This window comes from Mustelus asterias, chromosome 9 (genome assembly GCF_964213995.1).
Source record: "Mustelus asterias chromosome 9, sMusAst1.hap1.1, whole genome shotgun sequence".
NCBI classification, from domain to species: domain Eukaryota; kingdom Metazoa; phylum Chordata; class Chondrichthyes; order Carcharhiniformes; family Triakidae; genus Mustelus; species Mustelus asterias.
Genome location: NC_135809.1, coordinates 66,409,480 through 66,426,844, shown reverse-complemented (window position 1 = coordinate 66,426,844; position 17,365 = coordinate 66,409,480). Strand labels below are relative to the sequence as shown.

Genomic DNA, 17,365 nt, shown 5'->3' with positions numbered 1-17,365 from the left:
ACACACTGACTGTAAACATCAGGATCAGGAACACACTGATTGTAAACAACAGAATCAGGAACACACTGACTGTAAACAACAGGATCAGGAACACACTGACTGTAAACAACAGGATCAGGAACATACTGACTGTAAACAACAGAATCAGGAACACACCGACTGGAAACAGCAGGATCAGGGACACACTGATTGTAAACAACAGCAACAGGAACACACTGACTGTAAACAACAGAATCAGGGATACACTGGCTGTAAACAACAGAATCAGGAACACACTGACTGTAAACAACAGGATCAGGAACACACTGACTGTAAACAACAGGATCAGGAACACACTGGCTGTAAACAACAGAGTCAGGGATACACTGGCTGTAAACAACAGAATCAGGGACACACTGACTGTAAACAACAGGATCAGGAACACACTGACTGTAAACAACTGAATCAGGAACACACTGACTGTAAACAACAGAATCAGGAACATACTGACTGTAAACAACAGAATCAGGAACACACTGACTGTAAACAACAGGATCAGGAACACACTAACTGTAAACAACAGGATCAGGAACATACTGACTGTAAACAACAGAATCAGGAACACACTGACTGTAAACAACAGGATCAGTAACACACTGACTGTAAACAACAGCATCAGGATCATACTGACTGTAAACAACAGGATCAGGAACATACTGACTGTAAACAACAGAATCAGGAACACACTGACTGTAAACAACAGGATCAGTAACACACTAACTGTAAACAACAGGATCAGGAACATACTGACTGTAAACAACAGAATCAGGAACACACTGACTGTAAACAACAGAATCAGGAACACACTGACCGTAAACAACAGGATCAGGAAGACACTGACTGTAAACAACAGGATCAGGAACACACTGACTGTAAACAACAGCATCAGGATCATACTGACTGTAAACAACAGGATCAGGAAGGCACTGACTGTAAACAACAGCATCAGGAACACACTGACTGTAAACAACAGGATCAGGAACACACTGACTGTAAACAACAGGATCAGGAACACACTGACTGTAAACAACAGCATCAGGATCATACTGACTGTAAACAACAGGATCAGGAAGACACTGACTGTAAACAACAGGATCAGGGACACACTGATTGTAAACAACAGGATCAGGAACACACTGACTGTAAACAACAGAATCAGGAACACACTGACTGTAAACAACAGGATCAGGAACACACTGACTGTAAACAACAGGATCAGGAACACACGGACTGTAAACAACAGGATCAGGAACACACTGACTGTAAACAACAGGATCAGGAACACACTTACTGTAAAGAACAGCATCAGGAACACACTGACTGTAAACAAGAGGATCAGGAACACACTGACTGTAAACAACAGCATCAGGAACACACTGACTGTAAACAACAGCATCAGGAACACACTGACTGTAAACAACAGCATCAGGAACACACTGACTGTAAACAACAGGATCAGGAAGACACTGACTGTAAACAACAGGATCAGGAACACACTGACTGTAAACAACAGGATCAGGAACACACTGACTGTAAACAACAGGATCAGGAACACACCGACTGGAAACAGCAGGATCAGGGACACACTGATTGTAAACAACAGCAACAGGAACACACTGACTGTAAACAACAGAATCAGGGATACACTGGCTGTAAACAACAGAATCAGGAACACACTGACTGTAAACAACAGGATCAGGGATACACTGGCTGTAAACAACAGAATCAGGAACACACTGACTGTAAACAACAGGATCAGGAACACACTGACTGTAAACAACAGGATCAGGAACACACTGGCTGTAAACAACAGAGTCAGGGATACACTGGCTGTAAACAACAGAATCAGGGATACACTGGCTGTAAACAACTGAATCAGGAACACACTGACTGTAAACAACAGAATCAGGAACACACTGACTGTAAACAACAGGATCAGGAACACACTGACTGTAAACAACAGGATCAGGAACACACTGACTGTAAACAACAGAATCAGGAACACACTGACTGTAAACAACAGGATCAGGAACACACTGACTGTAAACAACAGGATCAGGAACACACTGACTGTAAACAACAGGATCAGGAACACACTGACTGTAAACAACAGCATCAGGAACACACTGACTGTAAACAACAGGATCAGTAACACACTGACTGTAAACAACAGCATCAGGAACACACTGACTGTAAACAACAGGATCAGGAACACACCGGCTGTAAACAACAGAATCAGCGATGCAATAAGCTCACACAACAGAATCAGGAACATACTGACTGTAAACAACAGGATCAGGAACACACTGACTGTAAACAACAGCATCAGGAACACATTGACTGTAAACAACAGGATCAGGAACACACTGACTGTGAACAACAGCATCAGGAACACACTGACTGTAAACAACAGCATCAGGAACACACTGACTGTAAACAACAGGATCAGGAAGACACTGACTGAAAACAACAGGCTCAGGAACACACTGACTGTAAACAACAGAATCAGGAACACACTGACTGTAAACAACAGGATCAGGAAGACACTGACTGTAAACAACAGCATCAGGAACACACTGACTGTAAACAACAGGATCAGGAACACACTGACTGTAAACAACAGGATCAGGAACACACTGACTGTAAACAACAGCATCAGGATCATACTGACTGTAAACAACAGGATCAGGAAGACACTGACTGTAAACAACAGGATCAGGAACACACTGACTGTAAACAACAGCATCAGGATCATACTGACTGTAAACAACAGGATCAGGAAGACACTGACTGTAAACAACAGCATCAGGAACACACTGACTGTAAACAACAGGATCAGGAACACACTGACTGCAAACAACAGGATCAGGAACACACTGACTGTAAACAACAGCATCAGGATCATACTGACTGTAAACAACAGGATCAGGAAGACACTGACTGTAAACAACAGGATCAGGGACACACTGATTGTAAACAACAGGATCAGGAACACACTGACTGTAAACAACAGAATCAGGAACACGCTGACTGTAAACAACAGGATCAGGAACACACTGACTGTAAACAACAGGATCAGGAACACACGGACTGTAAACAACAGGATCAGGAACACACTGACTGTAAACAACAGGATCAGGAACACACTTACTGTAAAGAACAGCATCAGGAACACACTGACTGTAAACAAGAGGATCAGGAACACACTGACTGTAAACAACAGCATCAGGAACACACTGACTGTAAACAACAGGATCAGGAACACACTGACTGTAAACAACAGGATCAGGGACACACTGACTGTAAACAACAGGATCAGGAACACACTGACTGTAAACAACAGGATCAGGAACACACTGACTGTAAACAACAGCATCAGGAACACACTGACTGTAAACAACAGCATCAGGAACACACTGACTGTAAACAACAGCATCAGGAACACACTGACTGTAAACAACAGGATCAGGAAGACACTGACTGTAAACAACAGCATCAGGGACACACTGACTGTAAACAACAGCATCAGGAACACACTGACTGTAAACAACAGCATCAGGAACACACTGACTGTAAACAACAGCATCAGGAACACACTGACTGTAAACAACAGGATCAGGAAGACACTGACTGTAAACAACAGGATCAGGAACACACTGACTGTAAACAACAGCATCAGGAATACACCAACAGTAAACAACAGGATCAGGAACACACTGACTGTAAACAACAGGATCAGGAACACACTGACTGTAAACAACAGGTTCAGGAATACACCAACAGAAAACAACAGGATCAGGAACACACTGACTGTAAACAACAGGATCAGGAACACACCAACAGTAAACAACAGGATCAGGAACACACCAACAGTAAACAACAGGATCAGGAACACACTGATTGTAAACAACAGGATCAGGAACACACTGACTGTAAATAACAGCATCAGGAACACACTGACTGTAAACAACAGGATCAGGAACACACGGACTGTAAACAACAGCATCAGGAACACACTGACTGGAAACAACAGGATCAGGAACACACTGACTGTAAACATCAGGATCAGGAACACACTGATTGTAAACAACAGGATCAGGAACACAGTGACTGTAAACAACAGCATCAGGAACACACTGACTGTAAACAACAGGATCAGGAACACACTGACTGTAAACAACAGCATCAGGAACACACTGACTGGAAACAACAGGATCAGGAACACACTGACTGTAAACATCAGGATCAGGAACACACTGATTGTAAACAACAGGATCAGGAACACAGTGACTGTAAACAACAGCATCAGGAACACACTGACTGTAAACAACAGGATCAGGAACACACTGACTGTAAACAACAGCATCAGGAACACACTGACTGTAAACAACAGCATCAGGAAGACACTGACTGTAAACAACAGCATCAGGAACACACTGACTGTAAACAACAGGATCAGGAAGACACTGACTGTAAACAACAGGATCAGGAACACACTGACTGTAAACAACAGAATCAGGAACACACTGACTGTAAACAACAGGATCAGGAACACACTGACTGTAAACAACAGCATCAGGAACACACTGACTGTAAACAACAGCATCAGGAACACACTGACTGTAAACAACAGGATCAGGAACACTCGGACTGTAAACAACAGCATCAGGAACACACTGACTGTAAACAACAGGATGAGGAAGACACTGACTGTAAACAACAGGATCAGGAAGACACTGACTGTAAACAACAGGATCAGGAACACACTGACTGTAAACAACAGCATCAGGAATACACCAACAGTAAAGAACAGGATCAGGAACACACTGACTGTAAACAACAGGATCAGGAACACACTGACTGTAAACAACAGGTTCAGGAACACACTGACTGTAAACAACAGGTTCAGGAACACACTGACTGTAAACAACAGGTTCAGGAACACACCAACAGTAAACAACAGGATCAGGAACACACTGATTGCAAACAACAGAATCAGGAACACACTGACTGGAAACAACAGGTTCAGGAACACACTGACTGTAAACAACAGGTTCAGGAACACACCAACAGTAAACAACAGGATCAGGAACACACTGATTGCAAACAACAGAATCAGGAACACACTGACTGTAAACAACAGGATCAGGAACACACTGACTGTAAACAACAGGATCAGGAACACACCAACAGTAAACAACAGGATCAGGAACACACCAACAGTAAACAACAGGATCAGGAACACACTGACTGTAAACAACAGCATCAGGATCATACTGACTGTAAACAACAGGATCAGGAAGACACTGACTGTAAACAACAGGATCAGGGACACACTGATTGTAAACAACAGGATCAGGAACACACTGACTGTAAACAACAGAATCAGGAACACACTGACTGTAAACAACAGGATCAGGAACACACTGACTGCAAACAACAGGATCAGGAACACACGGACTGTAAACAACAGGATCAGGAACACACTGACTGTAAACAACAGGATCAGGAACACACTTACTGTAAAGAACAGCATCAGGAACACACTGACTGTAAACAAGAGGATCAGGAACACACTGACTGTAAACAACAGCATCAGGAACACACTGACTGTAAACAACAGCATCAGGAACACACTGACTGTAAACAACAGCATCAGGAACACACTGACTGTAAACAACAGGATCAGGAAGACACTGACTGTAAACAACAGGATCAGGAACACACTGACTGTAAACAACAGGATCAGGAACACACTGACTGTAAACAACAGGATCAGGAACACACCGACTGGAAACAGCAGGATCAGGGACACACTGATTGTAAACAACAGCAACAGGAACACACTGACTGTAAACAACAGAATCAGGGATACACTGGCTGTAAACAACAGAATCAGGAACACACTGACTGTAAACAACAGGATCAGGAACACACTGACTGTAAACAACAGGATCAGGAACACACTGGCTGTAAACAACAGAGTCAGGGATACACTGGCTGTAAACAACAGAATCAGGGATACACTGGCTGTAAACAACTGAATCAGGAACACACTGACTGTAAACAACAGAATCAGGAACACACTGACTGTAAACAACAGGATCAGGAACACACTGACTGTAAACAACAGGATCAGGAACACACTGACTGTAAACAACAGCATCAGGAACACACTGACTGTAAACAACAGGATCAGTAACACACTGACTGTAAACAACAGCATCAGGAACACACTGACTGTAAACAACAGGATCAGGAACACACCGGCTGTAAACAACAGAATCAGCGATGCAATAAGCTCACACAACAGAATCAGGAACATACTGACTGTAAACAACAGGATCAGGAACACACTGACTGTAAACAACAGCATCAGGAACACATTGACTGTAAACAACAGGATCAGGAACACACTGACTGTGAACAACAGCATCAGGAACACACTGACTGTAAACAACAGCATCAGGAACACAATGACTGTAAACAACAGGATCAGGAAGACACTGACTGTAAACAACAGGATCAGGAACACACTGACTGAAAACAATAGGATCAGGAACACACTGACTGTAAACAACAGAATCAGGAACACACTGACTGTAAACAACAGGATCAGGAAGACACTGACTGTAAACAACAGCATCAGGAACACACTGACTGTAAACAACAGGATCAGCAACACACTGACTGAAAACAATAGGATCAGGAACACACTGACTGTAAACAACAGAATCAGGAACACACTGACTGTAAACAACAGGATCAGGAAGACACTGACTGTAAACAACAGCATCAGGAACACACTGACTGTAAACAACAGGATCAGGAACACACTGACTGTAAACAACAGGATCAGGAACACACTGACTGTAAACAACAGCATCAGGATCATACTGACTGTAAACAACAGGATCAGGAAGACACTGACTGTAAACAACAGGATCAGGAACACACTGACTGTAAACAACAGCATCAGGATCATACTGACTGTAAACAACAGGATCAGGAAGACACTGACTGTAAACAACAGCATCAGGAACACACTGACTGTAAACAACAGGATCAGGAACACACTGACTGCAAACAACAGGATCAGGAACACACTGACTGTAAACAACAGCATCAGGATCATACTGACTGTAAACAACAGGATCAGGAAGACACTGACTGTAAACAACAGGATCAGGGACACACTGATTGTAAACAACAGGATCAGGAACACACTGACTGTAAACAACAGAATCAGGAACACGCTGACTGTAAACAACAGGATCAGGAACACACTGACTGTAAACAACAGGATCAGGAACACACGGACTGTAAACAACAGGATCAGGAACACACTGACTGTAAACAACAGGATCAGGAACACACTTACTGTAAAGAACAGCATCAGGAACACACTGACTGTAAACAAGAGGATCAGGAACACACTGACTGTAAACAACAGCATCAGGAACACACTGACTGTAAACAACAGCATCAGGAACACACTGACTGTAAACAACAGCATCAGGAACACACTGACTGTAAACAACAGCATCAGGAACACACTGACTGTAAACAACAGGATCAGGAAGACACTGACTGTAAACAACAGCATCAGGGACACACTGACTGTAAACAACAGCATCAGGAACACACTGACTGTAAACAACAGCATCAGGAACACACTGACTGTAAACAACAGCATCAGGAACACACTGACTGTAAACAACAGGATCAGGAAGACACTGACTGTAAACAACAGGATCAGGAACACACTGACTGTAAACAACAGCATCAGGAATACACCAACAGTAAACAACAGGATCAGGAACACACTGACTGTAAACAACAGGATCAGGAACACACTGACTGTAAACAACAGGTTCAGGAATACACCAACAGAAAACAACAGGATCAGGAACACACTGACTGTAAACAACAGGATCAGGAACACACCAACAGTAAACAACAGGATCAGGAACACACCAACAGTAAACAACAGGATCAGGAACACACTGATTGTAAACAACAGGATCAGGAACACACTTACTGTAAAGAACAGCATCAGGAACACACTGACTGTAAACAAGAGGATCAGGAACACACTGACTGTAAACAACAGCATCAGGAACACACTGACTGTAAACAACAGCATCAGGAACACACTGACTGTAAACAACAGCATCAGGAACACACTGACTGTAAACAACAGGATCAGGAAGACACTGACTGTAAACAACAGGATCAGGAACACACTGACTGTAAACAACAGGATCAGGAACACACTGACTGTAAACAACAGGATCAGGAACACACCGACTGGAAACAGCAGGATCAGGGACACACTGATTGTAAACAACAGCAACAGGAACACACTGACTGTAAACAACAGGATCAGTAACACACTGACTGTAAACAACAGCATCAGGAACACACTGACTGTAAACAACAGGATCAGTAACACACTGACTGTAAACAACAGCATCAGGAACACACTGACTGTAAACAACAGGATCAGGAACACACCGGCTGTAAACAACAGAATCAGCGATGCAATAAGCTCACACAACAGAATCAGGAACATACTGACTGTAAACAACAGGATCAGGAACACACTGACTGTAAACAACAGCATCAGGAACACATTGACTGTAAACAACAGGATCAGGAACACACTGACTGTGAACAACAGCATCAGGAACACACTGACTGTAAACAACAGCATCAGGAACACAATGACTGTAAACAACAGGATCAGGAAGACACTGACTGAAAACAATAGGATCAGGAACACACTGACTGTAAACAACAGAATCAGGAACACACTGACTGTAAACAACAGGATCAGGAAGACACTGACTGTAAACAACAGCATCAGGAACACACTGACTGTAAACAACAGGATCAGGAACACACTGACTGTAAACAACAGGATCAGGAACACACTGACTGTAAACAACAGCATCAGGATCATACTGACTGTAAACAACAGGATCAGGAAGACACTGACTGTAAACAACAGGATCAGGAACACACTGACTGTAAACAACAGCATCAGGATCATACTGACTGTAAACAACAGGATCAGGAAGACACTGACTGTAAACAACAGCATCAGGAACACACTGACTGTAAACAACAGGATCAGGAACACACTGACTGCAAACAACAGGATCAGGAACACACTGACTGTAAACAACAGCATCAGGATCATACTGACTGTAAACAACAGGATCAGGAAGACACTGACTGTAAACAACAGGATCAGGGACACACTGATTGTAAACAACAGGATCAGGAACACACTGACTGTAAACAACAGAATCAGGAACACGCTGACTGTAAACAACAGGATCAGGAACACACTGACTGTAAACAACAGGATCAGGAACACACGGACTGTAAACAACAGGATCAGGAACACACTGACTGTAAACAACAGGATCAGGAACACACTTACTGTAAAGAACAGCATCAGGAACACACTGACTGTAAACAAGAGGATCAGGAACACACTGACTGTAAACAACAGCATCAGGAACACACTGACTGTAAACAACAGCATCAGGAACACACTGACTGTAAACAACAGCATCAGGAACACACTGACTGTAAACAACAGCATCAGGAACACACTGACTGTAAACAACAGGATCAGGAAGACACTGACTGTAAACAACAGCATCAGGGACACACTGACTGTAAACAACAGCATCAGGAACACACTGACTGTAAACAACAGCATCAGGAACACACTGACTGTAAACAACAGCATCAGGAAGACACTGACTGTAAACAACAGGATCAGGAAGACACTGACTGTAAACAACAGCATCAGGAACACACTGACTGTAAACAACAGCATCAGGAACACACTGACTGTAAACAACAGGATCAGGAACACTCGGACTGTAAACAACAGCATCAGGAACACACTGACTGTAAACAACAGGATGAGGAAGACACTGACTGTAAACAACAGGATCAGGTAGACACTGACTGTAAACAACAGGATCAGGAACACACTGACTGTAAACAACAGCATCAGGAATACACCAACAGTAAAGAACAGGATCAGGAACACACTGACTGTAAACAACAGGTTCAGGAACACACTGACTGTAAACAACAGGTTCAGGAACACACCAACAGTAAACAACAGGATCAGGAACACACTGATTGCAAACAACAGAATCAGGAACACACTGACTGGAAACAACAGGTTCAGGAACACACTGACTGTAAACAACAGGTTCAGGAACACACCAACAGTAAACAACAGGATCAGGAACACACTGATTGCAAACAACAGAATCAGGAACACACTGACTGTAAACAACAGGATCAGGAACACACTGACTGTAAACAACAGGATCAGGAACACACCAACAGTAAACAACAGGATCAGGAACACACCAACAGTAAACAACAGGATCAGGAACACACTGATTGCAAACAACAGGATCAGGAACACACTGACTGTAAACAACAGCATCAGGAACACACTGACTGTAAACAACAGGATCAGGAACACACTGACTGTAAACAACAGCATCAGGAACACACTGACTGTAAACAACAGCATCAGGAAGACACTGACTGTAAACAACAGCATCAGGAACACACTGACTGTAAACAACAGGATCAGGCAGACACTGACTGTAAACAACAGGATCAGGAACACACTGACTGTAAACAACAGAATCAGGAACACACTGACTGTAAACAACAGGATCAGGAAGACACTGACTGTAAACAACAGGATCAGGAACACACTGACTGTAAACAACAGCATCAGGAACACACTGACTGTAAACAACAGCATCAGGAACACTCTGACTGTAAACAACAGCATCAGGAACACACTGACTGTAAACAACAGGATCAGGAAGACACTGACTGTAAACAACAGGATCAGGAAGACACTGACTGTAAACAACAGGATCAGGAACACACTGACTGTAAACAACAGCATCAGGAATACACCAACAGTAAACAACAGGATCAGGAACACACTGATTGTAAACAACAGGATCAGGAACACACTGATTGTAAACAACAGGATCAGGAACACACTTACTGTAAAGAACAGCATCAGGAACACACTGACTGTAAACAAGAGGATCAGGAACACACTGACTGTAAACAACAGCATCAGGAACACACTGACTGTAAACAACAGCATCAGGAACACACTGACTGTAAACAACAGCATCAGGAACACACTGACTGTAAACAACAGGATCAGGAAGACACTGACTGTAAACAACAGGATCAGGAACACACTGACTGTAAACAACAGGATCAGGAACACACTGACTGTAAACAACAGGATCAGGAACACACCGACTGGAAACAGCAGGATCAGGGACACACTGATTGTAAACAACAGCAACAGGAACACACTGACTGTAAACAACAGAATCAGGGATACACTGGCTGTAAACAACAGAATCAGGAACACACTGACTGTAAACAACAGGATCAGGAACACACTGACTGTAAACAACAGGATCAGGAACACACTGGCTGTAAACAACAGAGTCAGGGATACACTGGCTGTAAACAACTGAATCAGGAACACACTGACTGTAAACAACAGAATCAGGAACACACTGACTGTAAACAACAGGATCAGGAACACACTGACTGTAAACAACAGGATCAGGAACACACTGACTGTAAACAACAGCATCAGGAACACACTGACTGTAAACAACAGGATCAGTAACACACTGACTGTAAACAACAGCATCAGGAACACACTGACTGTAAACAACAGGATCAGGAACACACCGGCTGTAAACAACAGAATCAGCGATGCAATAAGCTCACACAACAGAATCAGGAACATACTGACTGTAAACAACAGGATCAGGAACACACTGACTGTAAACAACAGCATCAGGAACACATTGACTGTAAACAACAGGATCAGGAACACACTGACTGTGAACAACAGCATCAGGAACACACTGACTGTAAACAACAGCATCAGGAACACAATGACTGTAAACAACAGGATCAGGAAGACACTGACTGAAAACAATAGGATCAGGAACACACTGACTGTAAACAACAGAATCAGGAACACACTGACTGTAAACAACAGGATCAGGAAGACACTGACTGTAAACAACAGCATCAGGAACACACTGACTGTAAACAACAGGATCAGGAACACACTGACTGTAAACAACAGGATCAGGAACACACTGACTGTAAACAACAGCATCAGGATCATACTGACTGTAAACAACAGGATCAGGAAGACACTGACTGTAAACAACAGGATCAGGAACACACTGACTGTAAACAACAGCATCAGGATCATACTGACTGTAAACAACAGGATCAGGAAGACACTGACTGTAAACAACAGCATCAGGAACACACTGACTGTAAACAACAGGATCAGGAACACACTGACTGCAAACAACAGGATCAGGAACACACTGACTGTAAACAACAGCATCAGGATCATACTGACTGTAAACAACAGGATCAGGAAGACACTGACTGTAAACAACAGGATCAGGGACACACTGATTGTAAACAACAGGATCAGGAACACACTGACTGTAAACAACAGAATCAGGAACACGCTGACTGTAAACAACAGGATCAGGAACACACTGACTGTAAACAACAGGATCAGGAACACACGGACTGTAAACAACAGGATCAGGAACACACTGACTGTAAACAACAGGATCAGGAACACACTTACTGTAAAGAACAGCATCAGGAACACACTGACTGTAAACAAGAGGATCAGGAACACACTGACTGTAAACAACAGCATCAGGAACACACTGACTGTAAACAACAGCATCAGGAACACACTGACTGTAAACAACAGCATCAGGAACACACTGACTGTAAACAACAGCATCAGGAACACACTGACTGTAAACAACAGGATCAGGAAGACACTGACTGTAAACAACAGCATCAGGGACACACTGACTGTAAACAACAGCATCAGGAACACACTGACTGTAAACAACAGCATCAGGAACACACTGACTGTAAACAACAGCATCAGGAACACACTGACTGTAAACAACAGGATCAGGAAGACACTGACTGTAAACAACAGGATCAGGAACACACTGACTGTAAACAACAGCATCAGGAATACACCAACAGTAAACAACAGGATCAGGAACACACTGACTGTAAACAACAGGATCAGGAACACACTGACTGTAAACAACAGGTTCAGGAATACACCAACAGAAAACAACAGGATCAGGAACACACTGACTGTAAACAACAGGATCAGGAACACACCAACAGTAAACAACAGGATCAGGAACACACCAACAGTAAACAACAGGATCAGGAACACACTGATTGTAAACAACAGGATCAGGAACACACTGACTGTAAATAACAGCATCAGGAACACACTGACTGTAAACAACAGGATCAGGAACACACGGACTGTAAACAACAGCATCAGGAACACACTGACTGGAAACAACAGGATCAGGAACACACTGACTGTAAACATCAGGATCAGGAACACACTGATTGTAAACAACAGGATCAGGAACACAGTGACTGTAAACAACAGCATCAGGAACACACTGACTGTAAACAACAGGATCAGGAACACACTGACTGTAAACAACAGCATCAGGAACACACTGACTGGAAACAACAGGATCAGGAACACACTGACTGTAAACATCAGGATCAGGAACACACTGATTGTAAACAACAGGATCAGGAACACAGTGACTGTAAACAACAGCATCAGGAACACACTGACTGTAAACAACAGGATCAGGAACACACTGACTGTAAACAACAGCATCAGGAACACACTGACTGTAAACAACAGCATCAGGAAGACACTGACTGTAAACAACAGCATCAGGAACACACTGACTGTAAACAACAGGATCAGGAAGACACTGACTGTAAACAACAGGATCAGGAACACACTGACTGTAAACAACAGAATCAGGAACACACTGACTGTAAACAACAGGATCAGGAAGACACTGACTGTAAACAACAGCATCAGGAACACACTGACTGTAAACAACAGCATCAGGAACACACTGACTGTAAACAACAGGATCAGGAACACTCGGACTGTAAACAACAGCATCAGGAACACACTGACTGTAAACAACAGGATGAGGAAGACACTGACTGTAAACAACAGGATCAGGTAGACACTGACTGTAAACAACAGGATCAGGAACACACTGACTGTAAACAACAGCATCAGGAATACACCAACAGTAAAGAACAGGATCAGGAACACACTGACTGTAAACAACAGGTTCAGGAACACACTGACTGTAAACAACAGGTTCAGGAACACACCAACAGTAAACAACAGGATCAGGAACACACTGATTGCAAACAACAGAATCAGGAACACACTGACTGGAAACAACAGGTTCAGGAACACACTGACTGTAAACAACAGGTTCAGGAACACACCAACAGTAAACAACAGGATCAGGAACACACTGATTGCAAACAACAGAATCAGGAACACACTGACTGTAAACAACAGGATCAGGAACACACTGACTGTAAACAACAGGATCAGGAACACACCAACAGTAAACAACAGGATCAGGAACACACCAACAGTAAACAACAGGATCAGGAACACACTGATTGCAAACAACAGGATCAGGAACACACTGACTGTAAACAACAGCATCAGGAACACACTGACTGTAAACAACAGGATCAGGAACACACTGACTGTAAACAACAGCATCAGGAACACACTGACTGTAAACAACAGCATCAGGAAGACACTGACTGTAAACAACAGCATCAGGAACACACTGACTGTAAACAACAGGATCAGGCAGACACTGACTGTAAACAACAGGATCAGGAACACACTGACTGTAAACAACAGAATCAGGAACACACTGACTGTAAACAACAGGATCAGGAAGACACTGACTGTAAACAACAGGATCAGGAACACACTGACTGTAAACAACAGCATCAGGAACACACTGACTGTAAACAACAGCATCAGGAACACTCTGACTGTAAACAACAGCATCAGGAACACACTGACTGTAAACAACAGGATCAGGAAGACACTGACTGTAAACAACAGGATCAGGAAGACACTGACTGTAAACAACAGGATCAGGAACACACTGACTGTAAACAACAGCATCAGGAATACACCAACAGTAAACAACAGGATCAGGAACACACTGACTGTAAACAACAGGTTCAGGAACACACTGACTGTAAACAACAGGTTCAGGAACACACTGACTGTAAACAACAGGTTCAGGAACACACCATCAGTAAACAACAGGATCAGGAACACACTGATTGCAAACAACAGAATCAGGAACACACTGACTGTAAACAACAGAATCAGGAACACACTGACTGTAAACAACAGGTTCAGGAATACACCAACAGTAAACAACAGGATCAGGAACACACTGAGTGTAAACAACAGGATCAGGAACACACCAACAGTAAACAACAGGATCAGGAACACACCAACAGTAAACAACAGGATCAGGAACACACTGATTGTAAACAACAGGATCAGGAACACACTGACTGTAAATAAAAGCATCAGGAACACACTGACTGTAAACAACAGGATCAGGAACACACGGACTGTAAACAACAGCATCAGGAACACACTGACTGGAAACAACAGGATCAGGAACACACTGACTGTAAACATCAGGATCAGGAACACACTGATTGTAAACAACAGGATCAGGAACACAGTGACTGTAAACAACAGCATCAGGAACACACTGACTGTAAACAACAGGATCAGGAACACACTGACTGTAAACAACAGCATCAGGAACACACTGACTGTAAACAACAGGATCAGGGACACACTGACTGTAAACAACAGAATCAGGAACACACTGACTGTAAACATCAGGATCAGGGACACACTGACTGTAAACAACAGAATCAGGAACACACTGACTGTAAACAACAGGATCAGGGACACACTGACTGTAAACAACAGGATCAGGAACACACTGACTGTAAACAACAGCATCAGGAACACACGGACTGTAAACAACAGCATCAGGAACACACTGACTGGAAACAACAGGATCAGGAACACACTGACTGTAAACATCAGGATCAGGGACACACTGATTGTAAACAACAGGATCAGGAACACACTGACTGTAAACAACAGGATCAGGAACACACCATCAGTAAACAACAGGATCAGGAACACACTGATTGTAAACAACAGAATCAGGAACACACTGACTGTAAACAACAGGTTCAGGAATACACCAACAGTAAACAACAGGATCAGGAACACACTGACTGTAAACAACAGGATCAGGAACACACTGACTGTAAACAACAGCATCAGGAACACACTGAGTGTAAACAACAGCATCAGGAACACACTGACTGTAAACAACAGGATCAGGAACACACTGACTGTAAACAACAGGATCAGGAACACACCAACAGTAAACAACAGGATCAGGAACACACTGATTGTAAACAACAGGATCAGGAACACACTGATTGTAAACAACAGAATCAGGAACACACTGACTGTAAACAACAGCAAGAGGAACACACTGACTGTAAACAACAGCAAGAGGAACACACTGACTGTAAACAACAGGATCAGGAACACACCAACCATAAGGCCAGTATCAGGAACACACTGACTCTGAACAACAAGATCAGCAACACACTGACTGTAAAAAACAGGATCAGGAAAACACTGATTGGAAACAACAGGATCACTGACACAATGACCATAAACAACAGGATCAGGAACACACTGATTGTAAACAACAGAATCAGGAACACACTGACTGTAAACAACAGGATCAGGAACACACTGACTGTAAACAACAGCAACAGGAACACACTGACAGTAAACACCAGGATCAGGAACACACTGACTGTAAACACCAGGATCAGGAACACACTGGCTGTAAACAACAGGATCAGGAACACACGGACTGTAAACAACAGAATCAGGAACACACTGACTGTAACCAACAGGATCAGGAACACACTGACTGTAAACAACAGGATCAGGAACACACTGACTGTAAACAACAGGATCAGGAACACACTGACTGTAAACAACAGGATCAGGAACACACTGACAGTGAACAACAGCATCAGGAACACACTGACTGGAAACAACAGGATCAGGAACACACTGACTGTAAACATCAGGATCAGGAACACACTGATTGTAAACAACAGGATCAGGAACACAGTGACTGTAAACAACAGCATCAGGAACACACTGACTGTAAACAACAGGATCAGGAACACACTGACTGTAAACAACAGCATC

At 43.0% G+C, this 17,365-nt stretch overlaps 1 protein-coding gene across 8 annotated transcripts in view; it reads right to left on the bottom strand.

Annotated features, from left to right (window-relative positions):
• LOC144498728 (protein-methionine sulfoxide oxidase mical3a-like) overlaps positions 1 to 17,365 on the bottom strand; it is a 702,250-nt gene that overhangs the window by 174,983 nt on the left and 509,902 nt on the right. The gene's annotated exons all lie outside the window — the stretch shown is intronic.